The 22,429-nt window shown below is 38.3% G+C and overlaps 1 protein-coding gene and 1 long non-coding RNA gene across 6 annotated transcripts in view; one reads left to right on the forward strand and one right to left on the reverse strand.

Annotated features, from left to right (window-relative positions):
• BRDT (bromodomain testis associated) overlaps window positions 1–22,429 on the reverse strand; it is a 47,104-nt gene that overhangs the window by 23,425 nt on the left and 1,250 nt on the right. For 3 of the 4 annotated variants that reach the window (XM_064428211.1, XM_064428215.1, XM_064428214.1), the window contains exon 2: window positions 19,011–19,083. The gene's annotated coding sequence lies outside the window, so the exon portion shown is untranslated. Of the gene's footprint in view, window positions 1–8,296; window positions 8,342–19,010; window positions 19,084–22,429 lie in introns of all 4 variants that reach the window. The other variant, XM_064428217.1, reaches the window with a different exon arrangement.
• On the forward strand, window positions 4–21,665 carry LOC135305087 (uncharacterized). Of its 2 annotated transcripts, XR_010366367.1 has the most exons (5): window positions 4–98; window positions 8,307–8,358; window positions 18,167–18,270; window positions 19,475–19,546; window positions 21,490–21,665. It is a non-coding gene; the product is annotated as an uncharacterized LOC135305087 (long non-coding RNA). The 2 variants fall into 2 exon arrangements; XR_010366366.1 differs by lacking the exon at window positions 18,167–18,270.

Here is a 22,429-nt window from a genome sequence, read left to right on the forward strand (position 1 = left end):
GCTAAAGCACACCAGAGGGTTATTGGTGCCAGACCTGTTGTCTTGGTAGCCAATAAGACAGAGTAGAGGGATGCAAGAAGAGGAGTGGATATACTTAGGTAAATTTTGGGTTGATTTTTCTTACCTTAACTTCTAAGCCTTAAATTTGACATGATGGGAATGTTTTTTTATCAATTATCCTGGGTCACACTGGGTTATGGTATAAGAACACTGCATAAATAGTATGTCTGGTTAGGAGTGGTACAGTATTCATATTTTCCTTCACCCCACAGTTTATTAGTTAAATTAAAACCCAAATTTATTTAGTAAATGTGCAAAAGTATAAAATTGAGGACCAGGTTTTTCATAATACAGTGAAAAAAATTCATCCATCCCAGAAAGTTGCAATATTCCTGCTTGCTTTCTCGCCATTAGATTGTTCTCACACCCAGAGAAATCTCACACTTCATTCACTGAGCCTTCAGCTAGTGTCCAACCAAGGAGCTATTGCAGAATGATGCCTGACTGGGGAAATATTACATCATCACCTGATGCAGCTGGCAACTATCTATTTCTCTCTCTGAAAATGAATTTCTAAACTCTTTCATTACAATCGAGTCAATAATTTCTGACATTCAGCTGGTGAGATGCTCCTGCACCCCTGCTGTGGGTCTCCTGGCCTGTGCATAAGCAGCCTCCTCTTCCTTGCTCTCCCTGCTGGCACTCCAGCTCCTCACCCAAAACAAACGCGTCCCTCCACCTGCTCTGCTCCTGCCTGGCCTCTTTGTTCATTGCACTGGTAAAAGGTATCTGCTTACTCCTTGGCCCTTCTAAGTTTTTTCTTTTTGCACAGGTCCTTATTAATTAACTCCTCAAAATAATTTCACTGTGGTCAGGCCTTCATTTTTGATGGCCAGCTTTTTCCTGTGCTTTCAGAGATCATAACTGGATGTGGATGTGGGGCTGCTCTGCTCTGAAAGGGAGGTATCCTGTGCAGACTTCCATTCCTCTGCAAACTGAGCAGGAAATAAGCTCTCAGTTACTAGGCTTCTCTGTATAGGACTTTAATGCATTATTTTGAAAAGTTCAAGAATATGTCAGTTCTTTGTCCCATCCCATGACCTTTCGCCATCTTACAGAGAGAATGGGAAAAAAAATTGAAACTCCTCTGATGTGGAAAAGAGAACTCTTTTTATTGTGTGTAAAATTAGCAGGATGAAATTCTCAGCATGTTTTTCACAACCAAAGATTTAAATAGCTTGCCAAGGGAAAATGACTGGCTTGTTCAGTATATTTTTGTACTCCCCAGGATGTTGATACTCAATATCAGCACTAAATTTGTGGTTATTAGAACTAACTAGGGTGCAAAGAACAGAAAGAAAACAGTTTACTAAGTCTGATTTTCACATTTTTATTTTCCTTCATGTGATGCCTTTTATATATATTTCAGGAAATAAACTGTTCTTTTTTTTTCTGGGAAGTCCTCTACTGTTTTGCTAAAGCAACAGTACATGATAAAATCCTATGTGTTTAGACATAAATTAGGGATCTTGTTGTTGTCATATGACTGAGTCCAAAGAATGCGAGTGGCCCTTCCATATGTATCAAAGTTTGGGTTCTCCCCACGCTGTCAAGCTCTTCTTGTGCTGTATGAGAAACGGTGGAAAAGATACATCCACAGCCTTGTCTGCTCACTGAATTTAATTTGTTGAAGTAATGTTCATAGAGTTGTTTGAGTCCCTGAGAATACAATCTTTTTCTGAGCATAATTTGAATTTTTAAATCCTCTTCAGTGGTGGCTTTGTGCAAGCTGAGGTGGCTCTGTGTTACAGCTGGCTAGGGTAACATACATGTTATTAATTACTGCGCCTCAGCTGAAACCTAAGAACTTTCTGAACAGCTTTAACGCAGTTGCGAGCTATTATGTATTCATACCCTTCGTGATCTAAGCTAACCCAAAGTAGATCTGACTAAAATGAATTTCAGCAGTTATTTCCATGAATAAAATTGGCTCAAAGTTATGCTTGAAATGGAAAACTTGAGGTCATTATTCAGTAGTTACATCCCCAAGCTATGTGCCTGCTTTCTCTGTGAGAGATTATGCCCTTGCAGCAGAATTGCATAAATTTATACTTTCATGAGCTCTTATCCTTTCAAATCCCAAATCATTCACCAGGTACCAATTGGAGATCCTTAAGAAAATATTTCTCTGTGTTTCCTGTTGCACTGTTGCAGTTTTCTGCCAGTAGATGTCAGCTCAGAACTGGTGAAAGTTTATTCTGCTTGTTTCAAGGTAATTGGAATCAGTGGTTCCGTGACTTTGGCCTGCCTAACTGTTAATATCAGATTGCTTGTTCAGAACATCAGAAAGCATCATGTCACTATTCAGACATTGAACGTATGACCAGTGTGACATTTGCACACCTGGCATTTGTAAAGTGAGAATTCAGACTGAATTCACTTTGATTGAAAAAAGTAAAGCCAGGTAGTCAGTTATTAAACTTTAAGGAAAAAATTTTCAGGATCAGACTCTGATTCCAAGTTAACTCCTATTCTAGATTATGCTAAGAAGCCAGGGGAAAGGAGCACCATGTTGCAGAGGGTGGTAGTAATTTGTGGCAACCTCTATGCTGCCAGAAACAAAATTACTGGAGCACTCCTAGGAGTCTGTGCGTCAGTAAACTGGTTATCCCTGTGAGACAGTGTGAGGCAGGGATATGCTTGCTGCTGGGAATTTTTTTCCCCTTTCCTTAGAACTGCAGGACTAGTTTGTATGTGTAAATGGTTGTAGTTTGTATATGTTGCTGGAACAGCATTTGAGAGGCAAACCTTTGAGCCCTGGTGTTCCCAGTAACATGGCACATATAGGCACCTGCTGGAAGAGGAGGAGCTGTACTTCTCTATACACTGCAGACAGGCACCGTAGCACTGTCTTGGCTTGCTTGATGGCACCTGCTCTGAAGGCAGGCAGAAAGACATTACATGTTCTTGGCACATGGTCATGCTTCAGGGTGTTCTGTGAGCAAGCATGGGACAGTTAGTCTTACCTTCAGAAATTTATGCTTCAGGGATGGAAATATGCTATTAGTGTGTTTTCCTCTTTCTCCTGAGGATTCTGGAGGTCTACCCCAGAGATCTGAGTGCCTCAGCCATGGAGCTGTGCTGTGGTATGGGAAAGCTTGCTGTGCCCTTTGAGGCAGTGACTTCAGCCCACTGTCATCTCCTGATGGGTGTGTTTTTGAGTCTTGACTGCTCAAATCCATGCTTTAGAAGTAGGTTGGCTGCTCACACTTGTAGATGAGTTGTTTATGCTGTGGAGTAGGTATTTGGTGAAATCACTGGCATTTTCTCCTTGAAATGCAAAAGGCATAGGGCATGGAGGACAGACAAGGACACCGACAGGTGTGTGAATGCTGCAGTTACTGTGCAATACTGTGAATGGACCCAGGTTTGGGATCACAGAACCATGCAATGGCTGGGGTTGGAAGGGAGCTTAAAGATCATCTGGTTCCAAACTCCATGCCACGGGCAGGAGCAACTCCTAATAGAGCAGGTTGCTCAAAGCCCCGTTCTATCTGGCCTTGAACACTTCCAGAGTTGGGCCATTCACAATTTCTCTGGCCAACCTGTTCCAGTGCCTCACCACCCTCCCAGTAAAGAATTTCCTCCTACCATCTAAACTAAATCTCCCCTCTATTAGTTTAAATGCCATCCCCCCACATCCTGTCACATTATTTGGGATAGGCTGAAGCCATGTTGTTGTAGACATCTGGGAGAACCAACAGTTTTGTTCCAGGTTTTGCATTCAAGGCCAGCTGTGACACAGTGCAGCTTTGCATGGAACTGGGAAGAGAGCAGTGTGAGAAAGGGCTGTGAGGAACATCATCAGGATGCCTCTTTTGGCTCAGGTCTGTGCCCTTGCCTGAGCTATGTGGTACTTGTACCCATTCCTGGCCATATCCTTGCTAGTGCTGATCCTCAGCTGGTTTCCTGGCTTTACCTGGGACCTACTTGGTCACCACCAACTTCTGTGACAATCACTGGACTATCAGCTGACCCTGGTTACTGCTGGCAGAGCTGCTCTTCCCTCCGCACCTGGAGACTTCAGGATGGGGACCTTGCTGGTGAGGCCACTGCCACCACTGGCTTTGTGCTTACTCAGCCTGGTGGAGCAGCCAGCTCCTGCTGCTCCCTGACACTAACCTGCTGCTACCAGGCAGCTATCACAGGCTGATTTATCTTCTGTAGATTAAAATCAAAATTTTAAAATACATGTATAAATTAAAATTAAAACTTGTCTTGGCAGTTCAGTTCTCTGTACTAGCACCATGGAATCTGTTAAGTGATTAATGATGTGTCTCCTCTAAATTAATGAAGATAAGAATTTATAAATTATTTTCAGAGATTAGGCTTTTGAACTGGTGTCTTATAGATGGTATATCTGCTCCCACTTGATCCTCTAAAAAGAGAAAATGGATACATAAATTCCAAGAAAACATTATTCCTAATTTTTGCGGACCGCAGCCTAAGTCAATGCAGAGTTGTGGATGTCAATACAATAAATTCAGAAAAGTTGAGTTGCACACTTCCAGTGTCATTAGGATATTAACTGCCTGTTTGTTTAAAAACTTGTTTTTAGTGACCTTGCTGCTTACTATGTGTCATTACTGGGTGTTTTTTGGAGGTGGGGAGGTTCCTCACTATTGCCGTTGCTCAACAAATGGAACTTTTTTAACATCAGCGGGCCAAGGATAGTAGAACTGGCTGTAAATGTTTGACAGTGGCAAGAGGTGATTTTGTTGAACTGCATTGAAGGTTGATGCTGGTGACAAAAATCCATTTGGCTACCAGTGCTCCCAGGGCCCTCAATTAGACTGAGTTAAAAAACCTTGCACTGTAGACCCAGAGGTATTTTATATGGTGTGATTTTGGGAGCCTGCTTGTTTAGGAGGCTGATATGGGCAACCAGAAAGTCCCATTGTTCCTGGGGCTGGCTCAAGATGGGTGGGGAATTAAGATATACCCTGCATACCTACTTCCAAGGGGCGTAGGAAGTGAGTTTCTGAGGGGAGCCATAAGGGCTTGAAGACTTTCAATAAAATTTTAATTAGATTTAACTATACAACCATCAGTTAATTTGTCACAGACTTTATGGGTTTACAGCTTTAGGGAGATTTTTAGGTGTAAAGTGACCATATGTTTTACAGGCTTAATATGACTTTAGGTTTTAGATGACTGTGACATTTTGCAAGTTTTTTAAAGCTTAGTAATTTGTTCCTTGGTTCTTCTGCATATGCAGAACACATATAGCAATGTATTTTAATAATAAACCAAATCATTAACTATTCCATTAAAGCCAACCATTTTAAGCCTACTAGGTGCTTGTTCACATACAGAGAAAAGAGCTCGCATGAAATGTGATTTGAAAAGATATGTACCTTTATGTGCTTAAAACATTTAAAACAGCTATAGTGAAATTATGTGAGCCCCTGATAATTAGAGTAATAAAGGTCAGTCTCTGTGGTAATGCATATAATGAAGAACTCTGCATTTCCAGACTTAAGCAGTTCTTACATCTGCTCGTGTGAAGTGACTTGATGCTGAGCATAGGGGTGCTGGTGCTTCAGAGCAGTGGCACTGGTGCTGAAGCTGGTAGAAAAGCCACTATGACACTGAGTGTGCAAGCTCTTGTCCCCAGACTGGTGACTGATTTCACAAGCATGAGGTCCTGCTCCTAAGCCTCTATCCTATTCTGCAAGAAACTTGTCCTGCTGTTCTGCCTGTGCATTCTGCATCCACTTCTGTGGAAAACTCATCCAAGTCTGGCTTGACTTTTCTCCATTGCTAAACACTCCCTGCTCTGTGCATGTCAGCAGCAGCTCTTGCTATTAGTGTCCACAGGCACATTATGTTAAGGACAGTTAAATAATGTTAGAACTTGGCCTTCCTCTGTTACCAGTGCTGGTTCTAACTTTGTTTCAGGCCAGAGAACTCCTGGAGAATACAACAGTTGCTAAAATATCCTAATGGAAAAAAGAACTAATATTTGAAGCCAGTGGGAAGATTCCAGCTCTCTATGCCAAGGAGCCTGTGAAGGGAGCAGTGTATCAGCAAATGGAGAGGCTTAGTAAGTGACCAGCCTAGTCCTGGGGAGTTTGCCCAGTCCAGAAATCCGACTGCTGTTGCTCTCATAGGTAATGCTGAGCAGCATTATTTGTCAGGGAGGAGGAAGGATAATGCAATGCTGCCCTGGGATGCACATGCTTGCTATCAGAATGGCTTCTCCTCCTTCATCCTCTCAGCTATGCTCTGCAAATAGATGAGGAAGGGTAAACAGCATGGATTTACAGCTCTGTTCTTGCAATATTAACAGTCCTTGTGGGAAATGTTTATTACTGTATCTTTGTGGTAATATATGACTTTTCCAGGGGTTGATGTGGTGTGATAATTAAAGCTACAGTCTGTAGAAAGGGAATGAGGAACCTCACATGGGAGGAGATGAGAAAGGTCCTTGCAGCTAGGACTGTCCCAGCTTCTCCATGTGGCCACTGCCTGAAGCTGAACAATCCCTACAGGGGGTTTGAACTTTGAAGGTGGCAAAGGAGAACAGAGTGCTCAGGGTGAGAATGCATCCTGAGTGCTTCTGACCCAGCTTCAAGGGCTGAAATGCCTTTAGATGGAATAGGCAGGGGAGTGTAGGGAGAGACATGTTTCTGGGAGTGAGAGGTGCCCACATTCAGGACTGGTACTCAGTGAGAACAAATAAAGAGACAGAAGAGAAAGGGATGTTGGCACAACCTTTCTTTTTACTGATGCAAAATGGAGAGACTTTTCAATAATGTAATAATATTTAAATAATTATGTGGAGGATTTACCCCTCCAGCATGAAACTCTACTGTGCATATTTGGTTTTATCCATGGGAGGGTCAAAGTATGTTATAATAATCTTAAAAAAAAACAGTTGAGGCTTTTTTGGGGGGAAAAGATAGCTGGGTTGTAGAAGGGATAGCTGGGTTTTGGTTTTTTTTTTTTTTTTGAGATAAATGGCTGGCTGGAGTCTGTTTTAGCTTAAACAAGAGTAATACAACTTGTGTAAGTCTGACAGCAGAGCCTGTTTATCTAACTTTTGTTTATTATTATCTAGCTTTCTGAATTTCTAAAGCTCTGTTTCAACATATTTAGAATTCCCATTTCATTTTCGCAATATGCTGTATTTTGCATGATGCATTTGGCTGTGTTGCATGTGCAGGGGTTACAGAAAAGGTATTAAATGTAGATTAGTGCTGTACCTTTCTATTTGTCTATATGCCAAGATTAATCCAAGATGCAGTAATGTTTTGCCAAGAGCAATTGTACCAATGAACCTTAACCCTGATCTTAAGAGACTTATGCTCTGTTGCTATGACAGTTTGTTTATTCTTCACTTCAGGGCCTCTTTTGAGCTAAAACAGCCATTAAGAGCAAATTGTTCTGGACACCTTTTCTGCCTCCAAGTAACAGAAACTGTGCAACTTGTTTTCATTTCTTCCTATACCTTTTCCAGGTGATTCTTAAAAACATAAATCCACTGTGGTATCCATCCAGCACTGGAATGTTCTAAATGCAAAGATATTACTTGACTCTTTACCAGTGTGACCTTTCAGCACTCCCTGTTCAGCAGGGGACAAATCCCACTGTACTTTGTGTACACATTATTGTGAATACATTTGTACAATGTCCATATTGGAGGAAAAAATGCATCTAGGTACTTTGTGTGTTTTCAGATGTTTCTGTAGGTTCTTGTGCTGAGTGCCAGATGAAATTACAGCTGTGTTGTAAAAGAATGTTACGTGTTTAGAGTTTAGTCGCAAAATAGATCTAAACCCCTGTAATGCTGTGGAATGTGTAAGTGCTCTGTATTAGAGTATTTGATGAATCCAATTAATCAACTCAATAATTAAAATTAATAATCTCAAAATATGAATGAAAATATATCCCTACATCAAGCAGAAAACAGTTTTTTACTTCATTATAAACAAATATATTATCTGTGAAAGGGTAGAAGAAAAGAAATGAAAAAGATTGTTTGCCTGCAGTACAGTAGAAATATCAAGGGAAAACTGGAGCTTTTGTTAAAGTTAATAAGAGCTGGATCAAGCCTAGGATTTCTTACAGCTCTCGTGGGGCGCCACAGCTCTTGACTTCACTAGTCAAGAATTAAAAATGAATAATTATGAACTATATCTTTCTTTTCACTAAAGAAGAAATAACTCCCAGGTAGATTTAACATGGTAAAACTTGCTTTATGAAACCTTTTTTAATTAATCAGATACCTTACATTATTTCAGGTGCTGCTGTTCTGTTCCTTCTTATAGGAGAACAACTGAAATGGAAACGAAGGTCAGTTGAGTAATGTAAAACTTACTTTAGAATTATATCTAAAGTGAAAAGTTAATCAAAAATAATAATATAATTTTCTATCAAACTAAAACCTTAGGCTGGAAGTGCAAATAGGTGTATAGTAGAATAATAAATTAATTACTGCCCTTCGAAAACATATTTTGTTGAATTGCAGTTGCAATATAATTGTTGAAAAGGAGGTAGAATTTTTCTGTTTGTTTGCATTTTCACAGAGATTTTTCAATGGCTGCCACAGAACAGAGACAGTAGTTACTTCTGTAGTATGGCAGATACTCTTCATTTCTATTTGCATAATTTTAACATAACAGAGACATTTTACTGCTTAGAATGAAAGAAAAGACATTAACAGATCCATATGCATAATGATTATGTGAATATGGATTTTTTTAATAGAAGTATTTTTCTTGCTAAAAGTAATTGAGGTTTTTATCTTGTCCCCTCTTTTACTTTATTAGAAATTATGATCTAAGAAAATATGAAAAGTGAAAAAAAACTGATTTATTGTTATATATTGCATCTCATTAATTTTAAAGCTTCATAATTGTAAACTACAGTAATCCTTTTGAACAAATTTATTTATGCGTAGTTGAATAGCTAGATTGAGGAGCTCAAGTGGAGTCTTATAGGATTCTTCAAATATTCTATGAACACTTTGTACTGCATGCGTTAATGGTAAATTTTGAGAAGTGTGAAGTGTTGACAGCAGTTTGTAAATATGAGGCTTGTGACAGCTAATTCTTGCAGAATAAGGCCCTGCTCATTGGCTATGTTACCAAACGAATGAAACACTGAGAGGAATCTCAGACTGGTTTCTCTGTGCCAAATCTGCTTGTGTTCAGGTATTATTGTCCTGTAGTGAGGCTCCAGTGAAGAAAGTACAATTTCCCACCTGAAGCAATCTTGTGCTGTATGATTTTACTCAGAATATGTAAATTTCTCAGGTGGTGCTCAGTTAGCTGTAGCTTTCTGCAAAATTATGTGGGAACATAAATAATTCTGATAGTTCATGAAATATGAATAAAGGCCTATTCAATACTTTCCTTTTATTTGAGGCTCTTGGGAAACCTAAATTGAATTGTGTTGCTGAAGTTCTTTTGAATACATATTCTGTAAAATTTTTAATGTGCCATTTACTTTTTCATTAATTTGAAAGAGCTTTCAATTCTTTCAGTGTTCCTTCCTGATGAAATGTTTTGGCAAATGCCAGTCCTCATTTGTACAAGGTTTCCAACAAGGGCTATTGGACACATCCTAAAATTATTAACCTCAGTGCTAGAAACATTTCACTTTTCTGCATTGCTACTTCTTGTTAATACAGAGAGAAACTGTCTTCTGTTATTGTTGGGCAAAATGTTTTGCCTCTAAGTAAAATCATAGACATGTTATTTGTCTTTTTGACATCTATGAATACAGAAAGCCCAGTGCTGCTTCTTGCAAGCATCCTCAACTCCCTGTGTGCACTCACTCAAGGGGCTTTTCCTGCATCTCATGATTGTGCACTGTGAATGTAACAGGAACATAAAAGGCAGAGTATCTGTCACAGATGTTTCTAAGACTCCTGCTGCTGCAATGTCTTTCTCACCCCAAATTACAGCAGGCTACATCAAGATTAATTTAGTCAAAAGAAATGATAAAAATCCAGAAAAGCTTTCAGATTGAGAGAGGCAAAAAAGTTCAAATAAGATAATTATATACCTTAGATAAATAAGATGTGCCATAACTCATCTAGTTTTAAAAAGTAATAGCAAATGTTGCTAAGTTAGAGAAGGAATGACTGTTCACTTTATCTTACAAAACACAGTGAATAAGATAGTCATGTTTTGCCTGCAAAATTGAAAGGAAGTTTTTTGATGCAATGTACATTGTCCTTGGGGAAATAATTATTTCAGCATATGGTTTGGTATCTAAAGTTTATTGGGATCTAGAAAAAGAGTTTCTAGATCCATGATGAATAAAACCCAACCAAAAAACCCTAAAACCCATCCTTACTCAGATTTGACATACTGTTAAAGCATTAAATATTTTAGGGCAGAGATAAACATGTTACTGACTTATGGGGTCTAGAAGAATCTTTACCTGAGGCAGGGGTGACCTAACTACCTCTTGCAAAACAGCTTGAAGTTCTCTGAGGCAGCTGTGGCCAAGGGCAGAGCTCTGCACCAGTTGAACCATGGGCCTCATCCAGCACAACAATGCATGCCCAGCACAGTAATTCCCCATGATGCAGAACGAGGTCCTTGCAGTGCCCTGACTCCTGTTAGCTTTGGGGAACCTCTTAGCTTGGAGTGTGTTTTCTAGGTCCTGGGGTGTGAGCAAGGTGCAGTTCAACCTCCTACTTTGCACTGGCCTGTAGAAGCACCAAGGGTTAAAAGCTGCTACTCCAGTATTGGGGCCATCAGTGTAGCTCAAGTTGGTCAGGTACCCCAGGGCTGCTGGTGAGGAGCTGGAGCTGCCACGGCTCCTGCCAGGAATGCCCTGTCCTTCTGCAGGGGCCGGGCACTGCCAGGCACCCCGCTGGCTGCTTAGGGCTGCGGAAAGGAAGTGTTGGGCCATCTACTGATCTCCAACACAGGGGTCTAGGAGACTCCAGGTGGGCTTTTCTTTCCTGATTTGCTCCTCTGTCAGCAAACCTGGGTGCCAGACACAGCTTGATGCTTTTGCCCACACTTTGGTGTCTTTTTGCTGGGAAAAAAAAAAGCTGATTGGCATCCTAATGAAAATCTAATGGATGCAGCCAAATTGTCTCTGATTCTGAAGTACGTGTGATGACAGACACTGTAAACAATTTATTTCATGTGTAAAGGAAATACATCAGCTCCAGTGTGCCCCTGATTTGCATGAAAGACACACTATTAAGAGTTTTATCTGATAATTAAGAACTAGCATGAAGATCAACTGTTATTTTAATTTATAAAAACAATTTCTATGAAACAGCTACTTTGAAATTGAAACTTTGGAAGTGCTCTCCAATAAATGAGGCATCCAGCATTCTAACATTTACTGCTGAAATATGATTAATTATATGTTACACTTTACTGTGAAAACTGGATACACTTAAACATAAATTCTCCTTAGTATATGAGTACCCTACTTGGATGCTTTTCATTCTCTTTTTAGCAGTGAATTTAATAAATTCTAAGTGAAAACTCTCATTTTTTTTGCATTTCTGTTCCATGTCTGAATTCTGACCTTTCTCCTATAATGCTGGGTGTGGTTTTACTTGCTTTATCACTAGCATTTCCAATAGTTTTGTGGTGATTTGGAATCTAAATGCTAAAGACATCCCATCTCTAAAGTAATAGCAAAATTACAAGAAAACCTGAGCATGGTACTACTAAATTAGGCATCTTTTACCCTCTTTGCACTTCCCTGTCCCAAGGGCTGACATTGGCTGAGCCACAGCTAGTTCAGTCGAGAAGCTTATTTACAGTCTTATGCAAGGGGCTTTCGTTCTGCATATGTTACAAATAATAGCTTTGGACAAATAGGAAGATCCTAGAACATAACTCTGCCATCTGTAAGTGATTATTGGAAGTTACATTCCTGGTTGGAGGATCTCTCCAACTCCCCCTCCTCCTTTTCTCCCAGATCTCTGCTGGAAAAAAAAGCCATTCTCTGTATGTTTGAAGAAACTGGTTCTGGATCTCTTATAGTGGGTACATTGATAATCCTTATGGTAGAAGTCCAATCTCATCTGTATGTACCAACAATGGCTTAGCTATGTGACAGTTACTGTGAAACAGAAATAAAAACCCCTAACTTTTGGCAGAGCATATTGTCTGATGAACTTATGCCTAAATGCTAGAAGTCCCAGGGTCTTTAATCTGCAGTGGCCTGATTCAGGCACTTGGGTCAATGTGTGAATTTTCCCAATAAGCAGAGCTATCAGAACCTTGGCTGAATTATGCAGTATTCCACAAGGAAGAAAAAGCAGCACCCTACAACATAGCATGTATTTTTTTCTTTGCTTATTCTGGCTGAGTCTCATCTTTGAGTCTTGGTCTTTGGCTAGCGTTTGTTTGCTAGTTCCACTAGGAGATCTGAATTCATGCAAACTGAAATAGTGAGGGGTTCCAACTTGCATCTCTCCAGGCAGATGATCTCATCATAGTTCTTGGCAACAAAATTCACACACTTGAGCAATTTCATTAACTCTGAGGGGAAAAACTTATTAATGGATTGGTACATACACCAGTAATGGTAGAACTGGGGCTTCATAAGATCTGCATTATGGATAAAGTTCCCTAAGAACTTCACTGGCACAGATGGGTAAAATGATCTCCTGTATCAGAGCACCACAATAACCCATGTGCTGTTCTGGCATGAAGAACAAACATAAGGTAATACTAAAAGTAGTAAAGTAAAACCACTTTGTAAAAGTTTGGTTTGTTGGTTTTTTGGGTTTTTTTGGTGTTTTTAAACAAGAAAAAGAGAGAGTGCTGTAATTAGATATTATGATGAAAATGTTTGGTAAAATTTCTCAAATCAGCTGTCAAGCTAATGTAAGCTCTTTTTGTCAGATCCACAAATAAGATTAAGTTCATGTTTGCTTTTTAAAAAAAATTAATGGACAATAAAAATATTTAAATTTACTCTGACCAGATTTAGTGTATGCAGAAAACATTTAGTAGATAAGTGTGAAAGACTTGCAGACAATTTGTATGGGCAATTGCTTCTCTTTTCATACATGATAACCTTAAAATCAAAGGATGGCACATTTCTACAGCATATAGTTGATAAAAATATCATAAATAATTGTAAATAATTTTGAAATAATAATATTAATTTTCAGAATAATGCTTATTATTTTGAACACGTTACAAGGACTGTGAGAAAGCAGAAAGAGGCATACAATAAAAAAGGTTGCTCATATGAACCTAGCTATTTTAACAGTGGGCTTGTATAACACTTTTCTTTCTGGTGTGTGATATGTCCCATGTGCAGTATCTCTCTTTGTTGGCAGATAGAAAATGGGAGCAGAGGGAAGTGTTCCTCATTGAAACAGATCTGCTTTCCTTTTTTTAATAATAACCAAGAAATACACTATCCTTTTAGTGTGCTTGGCTATATGTACTTTGCTGCTTAAAATGGCCCTGAGTGTATTAATAGTATAGCACAGGATTCAAATATTATCATTTGTGGTGGGTGTGGGAGTGGAGGCCTCGTAGTTGGCTTTGGGAATATATACCATGGGAAATCTCTTATGAAATAACTGTTACTTCACTCAGTGTGGTCCATTCCAAATGCTAACCATTTACTTGTCAGATATTTTTCATGAGCCTTGCAGATAAGATAGCTCTGTGGGGATTGATTTAGCTGTGTTCAGAAAACTAAGCTCACACTAGAGATGGGGAAACCACCCCACCTTTCTTTCAATTTGGTATAGAATATTAACGAGGGGAGTGTTAGTCTCTGGAGCTTCATCCCACCCTTCAACACATCAGATTCATATTAGCAATATTTATTATCTAGAAGGGTGACTCACTGCCAGCTGTTTTCATTTTTGCTTATAGTACCCTGGAGCAAAATGTATATGTAAGCAACAATTTACATTTTCATTTCTGTATTTTATTGCAGTGGAGCTGGTCACAATACCATAGTAACAGTTGCTTTGCAGTTTCACTTTTGACAGCATTTGATTCCTTGCCATAGGGGATGTGGTTAAAAGGCTTGCTTGTGGTAAGAACTGGTAAACCTGCAATTCTGAATAATTAAGTGCTATTATTTTGTTGATAGAATTTAAAAGGAATAATTTGTCTTTATTTAAATAAAGACAAATATTTACAAAATAAGTAAATAGAAATATTCAGTACTATTATTGATTGAGTAAATAGGAATATTCAGTAATATTATTTTGCTTCAGGACTTGGTTCATACATAATGTGTATGTATATTATATTCAACAGCATGTGCAGTGTGTAAAGACAATTTTACAACTTCTACAGCTGTTCACCACATGTGGGGCTGCATGGGGAAAACAAATATGAGCTATGAGTGGTCCCCAGATTATGCCCCTCTGAGAGACGTATATGGTTACAGTAAAAAAATGTAAATTTAGCATTGTTAACAAAATGCAAATAGTTACTAAGGTCCAAGTTTTGAGTAGTACAACAAGCCTGCACTTCAAAAACTACACACAGAACAAGAAAATGCAACTAAACTGCTGAATAGATTAGTTTGGACTCTTTTTGTTACACACAGAAATTCAACAAATACACGAAATCAATAGGCCTTAGTATTACTTTTTAGGGTAGGATTTACTCTCAAACATTAACTGCGTGTCTTGTAATTAGAAAAGGCAGCAGCCCAGTCAGATATTTTATCTGTCTTTTGCTGACTTGACCTAGCAGATGCTAACTGCCTTTCTGCTGGATGAATAGTTTTGTTTGTTGTCATTGCACTTTTTAATACAAAAGGTAAAATAAATATGTTGTATCTGAAAAACCAGTCTTCATTTTGGTAAAAAAAAAAGAGTTTTCCCAACCTATGATAAATAAGGCTGTTTTATCATTAAGGTATGTGGGATTTATTATGCAGCTGTTATGAAATTACCTTCGTAATCCCTTGTGCACTTAAGAGAATTTGGTTCCTTTTACATTTCTAATATTAAACTTTTTGAACCAAGGAATTCAGTGGTTTTGTCTTCAGGGATCTGAACTCCATCCCATACAATGAAATAGAACTGTGGTTGAATATTTTTAACTTGAAGAAGTAAGACCGTTTACAAAATAATGGTCAGCACAAGACAGTATAGGCTCTGGTGTATTTACCTCATGCATACAAATATGGATACGTAAGGTTCAAATTCTAATGGAAGAATCACTTGTGTTTTGTTTGAGAGAAGAAGGAGGACTGGGGAGAAGGATTCTACAATCCCTTCATGGAGAGTCAGTGAAGTTGTCTCTAGCAAAGGGCCAGTACAAATCCTGGACACTACAAGGAGTCAAAATAGGAAGGAAGGAGGGCAGAGCAGTACATGAAAGGTATTCCTCTGTATTGGCATGCATTTTGACATTTAGAAGCAAAGACCTGGAAATGTTTTGTGAACTTGCATTCCCTTTGAATGTGAACATCTTAGAATAGTATCAGATGTATGTATTTGGCAGGTAGCAAGTTCTAGTGGTGTCAGTGCTCTGCAGTACCTTACCTGGCAGTTCTCTTGCCCATGTGTGTCCCTGAAGAGAAATTTGATTGAATTGTGTCCTTTAAGGTATTTGGGATATACCTTCTCCAGCATTTTAGGTTGGACCAGGAGCAGGCTTTGGAAATTAATCTCCTGGTCGTTTCCACATGTGGGGCTTTGGTTTTTGAGGTGGTTTACAGTGTCAGAGTACACAAATGGGATTACCTCCTGAGTAAAATGAAACTGGGACCCAGGACCTAACATGCTCCAGCAACTAATGGACATGCTGTCCACACTGGAACTGGTTGGAAATAACTTCCAATAAGCTGTGTCTAGTGTAGATACCAGACTCTGAACACGTGATTTTTTTCTGCAGATCCCTTCCTATTGTACCTGACTAGTTGTTAATGGAGAGACACCCACAGCCTGATCATTATCAGGTCTTGCTTTAAAAAAAAAAAAAGATTATGGGAATCTGCTCTCATATCTCTTATTCCTTCTGGAATTAATTACTGCTCATTAACAAAGTGATTGGTCTATTTCATGGGAGAAACAGGATGAGACAGATGGAGGCCTGCCAGTGTTCTTTAGCATGAGGCCTTTCTCACCCTCACAGTGATAGTTTTGTGGCTTGCATATTAGGAACAGTTTTCATTGTAGTTAACTATTCTGCTTCTGTTGCCTCTTGGTATCTAAATATTTTGACATCTAAATATCTAGATATCTAAATAATCTGAAAAAATGCGTTCTTTGTGAGATAACAAAAAACTCTCTGGATTATGGATTTTTCTCTCTCTCTGTGTACTTGTATAGATCGTATATTTTCTAGGGTAGGCAAAGTTTTCCTTCCATGTTCTAAAAAGAGTACATTGTATAGAAATGGCTTGTAGATTTTTCCATTTTTTCTTCCCCCCTTGCCGCCCCCCCCAAAACAACTGAATTAAACAAATGAAGTATCAAAAAGAAAATGTAAATATATAATGTTTCTTTCTTCAAATTTTTGGGCTCTTACACCCTATAGAAGTTGCAAACTTAAGTACCTTTTGGCTAGTTCATAAAAACATGAGGTTTTCAGTAAAAGTTTTGAAACCTCCTGCAGATCTATATTGCTGTGGTGACCACCTACCATGCCAGCCTGTAAAGACCTTAAAAAAAAATTAAGTGCAAATGAAACTCTCAGTCCTTGAGAGAAAATTAATCCTTCAGGCAACAGCAAAATGTGAAAGGCCTGAATAGTAAATTTACTGGATGCATATATTTATAATCTCTGCTAAAGGCATAACTTGCCTTTGATTGTTTCCTTTTGTCCATTTTCAACAGCACTGAGTGTGCAGTTTTGTTGCCTGTCTGCTAAACACAGATGGTCTGACAGATGAGCAGGTTACAGGTGGCAAGTGTAAGCAACCTGGTTTGTGCAAAAGGTTCTTGGCCCTGTGATGTAGCAGGGCATGGACTGTCCCTGCTTTTAAGCAATTTCCACCTGATAACACTGGGGGCACTGCCTCTGACGTACTGAGTTTGCTGATGTCCTTCAGCTCATTATCACCTTCATATTTGACATTGCCAGTTCTGTGGAAGTAATAATCCAGAAATACGTAAAATTCTTTTGAAGTTGTGCAAGGGAGGGAATGGTGGTGGCTTAAAAGAAGCAGCTGTGAAAATTACTAGGGCTTGTGTTTGGGCTTCTAGAGAGAATTATTAATGAAAATACAGCTAGCTGAATATACTCTGGACTGCTTATGATCTGGTATTTCTCGTTTTTTGTCTGCAGATATGTGCTGTGATTAGAGGGGCTGATCAGCTGCTTTTGAGTTGTATTGATTTTTATGTTGAAAAATTGTCTTTCTCCACAAGTCTTTTTCCCATTAGTGCAATCAAGAGACCCAAGGGGTCGAAAGACCAATCTTTTCCCTCAAGATTTGGTAAAGGAGCAGTTGGAAGATTGGATTGTTTTTTCCTCCACTGTCTCATGACTCAAGATCTCTCCTGACCTTTAGCGCATATTTGAAGAGAAAAGAAACTTGCATTTGGCTTTTTAAATGTGTAAATGGTAACAAATACTGGATTTTTATAGCAATTCACAGACATATGCACTAAATAATTGATACTTCATGAATCAATATGACATTCAAGCCTTCCAGAAGCAAATTATGTTCAGAATAAAGTGATATATATATATATAACATATATACATACATATTATATGTATATTATATGTATGCACTTGCCTTACATCCCCATCCAGACTCAATGAAGGGCAGTTAAGACTGATAGGTCACATTCCCTGGCACATACTATTGTAATTCCAAGGACAATGGAATAGCAGGTGGGAAAAACAAACAAATATCCAACATAAGGCATTAGTCAGTAGCAGTCTAAAATAAGGTCATGTGTTGCAGATCACTTGGAGGGATAAAAATCAGATCCAATACTTGCATAAAGACTAATTCTCTTATACACAAAGACAAAAGACTATGTTCTCTGAAAGAGTTAATGCTGCACTGTGTATGTGAAGGAAAACCTTTTATGTTGATTCATAATTCCAGCTGGATTTAAACTGTAAGTCCCATAGGAAAGTATAAAATTAAGCCCTTTTGCAAATTTGTTTTGCAATAGTATTGGTAATTTTCATTGCAAAATTAAAAAAAGAGGTGTGTTCTCCAGGAGCAGTGCTAAACCCAAGCACAGAGCAGCAGTGCAGAGTTCCTTCCTCAAATCTTTGGAGTTTAAACAAGAAATAATTTGGAGCATGAGCAATGCATTACTTGGTAATTCTCAAATCCCAAAATTTTGCCACAGGTTGGTATTTAAGTTCATATAGCTAATAGGTTTAAATAGGTGACTTTTTTCTTGCAGGGAGCATGTTTGGAAACACACTGTATACTGAAGAGAGACTCACTTTATGGCTTTGCTTTAAAATGTGTCTACCTGTATTTGGCTTCATAAATACCACACAGTATTTAACCTTATAAATATCTCATTACCTCCTCCTCCTCAAACCACTTTGGAAACTGATAATAAAACCGTAGATTTATTTAATAAAATATGGACTTGCAACTTCTGTGTTTTTTTGTTTGTTTGTTTGTTTGGGGGATTTTTAAGGGCTTTTTAGGTTTGATCGTTTACTTGACATGAAATTTAATTGGCAAGTATAGCTAGATTCTGAACATTTAGCCAACCTATTCATTATGTGACAGAAATATAGTTAAGCCGGTCTTATTTCAGGCATTTTTACTGTGCTGGTTAAAGAAAGATAATGACTATCTAGCAGCTTGATTTTTGGCTCTGCTTCATCTCTGAGGCAGACTGCACATAAATCTCCTTCCATTTCTTTATCATGACCCATTTTATCACGTCCTTGCAATTAAATCAGATTGGGAAGTAAAAGAGAAAACCAGGTCAACTAAAGATCAAAAGGGCTAGAAGAAAATGTCCAAGACAAATATTGTAACAGTGTATCAAACTTCAATGCACAGTTACACTTTCCACGTCAGTTTCAGTCACTTACTTTGCTTATTGAAGTTGTTAGCTCTCTATGCAGCAGCTTTGTCTTGATGTTTTTCAGTAAAACATTTGGCACCCTGTGGAATTATGTAGATAAAAACAACAAAGTAATTAGGAAATTGTAGACATGATGAACCTGTGATACTTTCATCTTGGCTGCAAAGAATTTCACCCATAATTTGGTTTTGAAACCACAAGCATGCAACATGAACTTCAAAACAGAATACAGCAGTTTGGAACCCAATCCTGCAAACCACACGTAGTTTTAGCCATATGTATAGTTCCATATTTTAGGTTTTAGAGGGTGAATATCAGTTATTTAATATGTTTAATATGAAAGTATATCTTATTAAATAATTGTTATGTGACTAAGTCATAGGTGTGTTATGATTGAACATAAAGAGCATTGTCTGGAACTGAATAGTTTAAAGTAATCTACTGACTTTTGCCTATTTGATTATATTTTAGGTTGAGCTCTAAACAGATAACTGCAATATAAGAAATGGGATCCAGCCAGAAGAAAGTGATTGAACAGTGAAGGTATGCTAGTTTCACATTTTCTGTGTTTGATCTTTTGTTGATTTTTTCCTTCTCTCATATAATCTCTTTCTTTCCTCCCTCTTCTGCTCTGTTGTGTTTGCATTTGGTAGGTTGAGGGCCTATAAACATCTTATCAGAAAAATGTTGGAAGGAGGGTAAGGGGCATATCAGAGTCAGGAAGAGTGCTGGGTATAGAGGAGCCTGTGTGAGGCAGGCAGGGGAGAAGAGGGGGCACAAAAGAGATGGTTAGTCATGCTGGAGGCTTTTGGTCTTTTTACTTCATTTTGAAAATCTGAAATCTATCAGAATGTGTTATTTGAATTGGATATGTAGCCTCTGGTTTGAGTTTAAAACCAATAGTATCTTGCAGGATTGTACTATACATGACTTGTCCATGTTTGGAATTATTCCAGATTTGCTGCTGCACTTGAAATTCACTCCCTGCCTTAATCCAAAGTAACTTTCAAGTGTAGACAAGCCTAACAGTTCAACACTAACATTTACTTACCTTTAGCAAAAGTTTTAGGTGTTCAAGGAATGCAGGATCATTTAGTAAGGAATGTAGAATTTTACCTCATTAGTTTGTATTAATGACTTTTTTCCTAAGAAGCTTTTAATGGCTTAATTACATTAACTGACCCTTCATATTAAAGGTTGTTGGGTAGAGTCATATGACTAAAACAATGGAGTTAATGTAATGCAGCACAACAACCCATACCTAGTCAGCAACCTATCGTTAGTGCTTCCAGACCTCTCTTTTCCTTGCTTTCAGTGGCACAATAAATCAGCTTAAACCACAAAGCTAATTTTAAATAACAACATTTTACCTCAGAGAGGGACAGAATGGATGTGCTGCACAATGATTGTACTCATGTGAACACACTGTCTGTGCTTGATCCCAGTGCTAAACCTATCTTATGTATGAACTATCCCATAAGGATGCCTATTCATCCATTTGGTTTTTGAAATTCAGTGAATTAGCATGCATACTCTTTTCTGGAGTCTCAAAACTAGCAGAGGTTCTTAAGTGGTTCTTGGTGGTTCAACAACATGGCTGCTGGCCTGTTTTCTGGATCCACTCTTACAGAACCTGTATTGGCTTAATGTAGAACATGATCCATTAATTTAAAAGGAAACAGGAACAGCTCTTAGGACAGTGTGGTCCTTCCTAGCTTTCTTTTTCTTTTTTAATGCTTTATTGGTTGGGACAATCTTTTAGTCTTGAAAAGATTCTAGACACTGTATGAAGTAAGAGAATTTTGTGATAATTAGTCCTTACTAATGTCTGAAAATAATTTCTGGGATCTTAAAATACTTTATGACAAGAAAACATTTTCATACCAAGATGCTTGTTTATAGAAGTCTCTGTTTTCAATTAGAATCTCCAAGTCAGTTTGTGAATAAACATTTTGTAGAGCTGTTGTACCCTTCATTTCTTCTGGTGGGTAAAGCATGTTTAAATAGTGCTCTGAATAGGTAAGTGATCATTAGATGCCTACATCGAGCAGCAACTATTTAATGTGCACTTGGACTCGTGGCAGTGGGTCCATGATAAGAATCTGTTAATTAGCAGGCAGTGTATTCTGCTAATTAACTGCCCCATCAATGACAGCACACAGTCCCCAGCTCCACATTTAGTCCCAACCTCAGTAACCTGTTCCTGGGAAGGATTGGTTAGTTCAGCCTGGATGCCTTTTTAACAGATTGATGCTGCTCCTGGTGTCGGTGACCTGAACCCAGCTGGCTCCTCAGGGCAGGCTAGGGCTTTGTGACCACAACATGAAATCAGTAACTGAAACTAGTCTAGAACTTTTTGGGAGTAGTAAACGGGTAGTTGCTATTCACAGGAGTGTCCCTACTGTATTTTCTAGGAAAGGAGGAAAAAAAATTAAAACTGTAATAGTTTTAACAGTGCATATTTTAAAGATTTTACATTTACTTAGGCCTAATTCTGCAGCACCACACCATGAAAACCCCTGAACCTCCTGCAGAAGTGAACTGTCACAGCTTTCATACATCTTAGTGAGGATAATACATTACATTGCTGGATTGGGCCAATGCCTGCTAAGTGAAGTAATTCTGCCCAGGACTGAAGATAATCACTAGATCAGCAAATACTTAAAAAAGTAAGTAAAATGTAAATTATGTATATAATTGTGTTCCTCAGCTGCAAAGATTGAACACTATAGTTAAGGTTGCAGGAATTTTCCATGGTTTAAAAAGGAAATTATGTGGTTTCTGTTTATTCTGCCACAAAATGTAAAAATAAAAAAAAATGCCAAAGCCAACTGTATATCATTATGTTCGTGTGTGACCCAACCCACGTGCCTAATTGTACTTTAATGTGGCAATTTGTCATGGCTTCAGTCTTTGAACATCATGTACATCAACTGAGTTACATATTAGTTTATAACTAAAAATCAGTGCTCTTTGTGTCTTAGTCTTGGACTTTTTCAAACACCAGGACAAGTGGTGTAAATCCTAGACTTTGCTCAAGGATGCTGACTGCCTAACAGAATTGGCTCCATGGACAAGAACCAGTTCTTACCACCATCACTGAAAATGGTGAAAATAATTTGGCTAAGGTTAGACCTATATACAAACAATTTTATTTTACAAAGGCTTGTGTGTACATATTTGATGTCACATACTTGAACAGCTCTCATGGCTACTTATTTGAGTGAACCTAATCTGTTTCATTTAATCTTTGCAGGATTGGGACCTAAATGAGTAATTAAAATAAAAATAATGTGTTTACTTAAGTTTCAATCCCGTTTTTAATCAGCAGTCTGGAATTTTAGCTAGCAGAAATACAGTAGACACACAATATGCCTTGAAATACATATATTGTTGTAGAATATTAGTTTTCTTCTCTGTTGAAGG

Source organism: Passer domesticus, chromosome 7 (assembly GCF_036417665.1).
Source record: "Passer domesticus isolate bPasDom1 chromosome 7, bPasDom1.hap1, whole genome shotgun sequence".
In the NCBI taxonomy this organism is placed as follows: Eukaryota; Metazoa; Chordata; class Aves; order Passeriformes; family Passeridae; genus Passer; species Passer domesticus.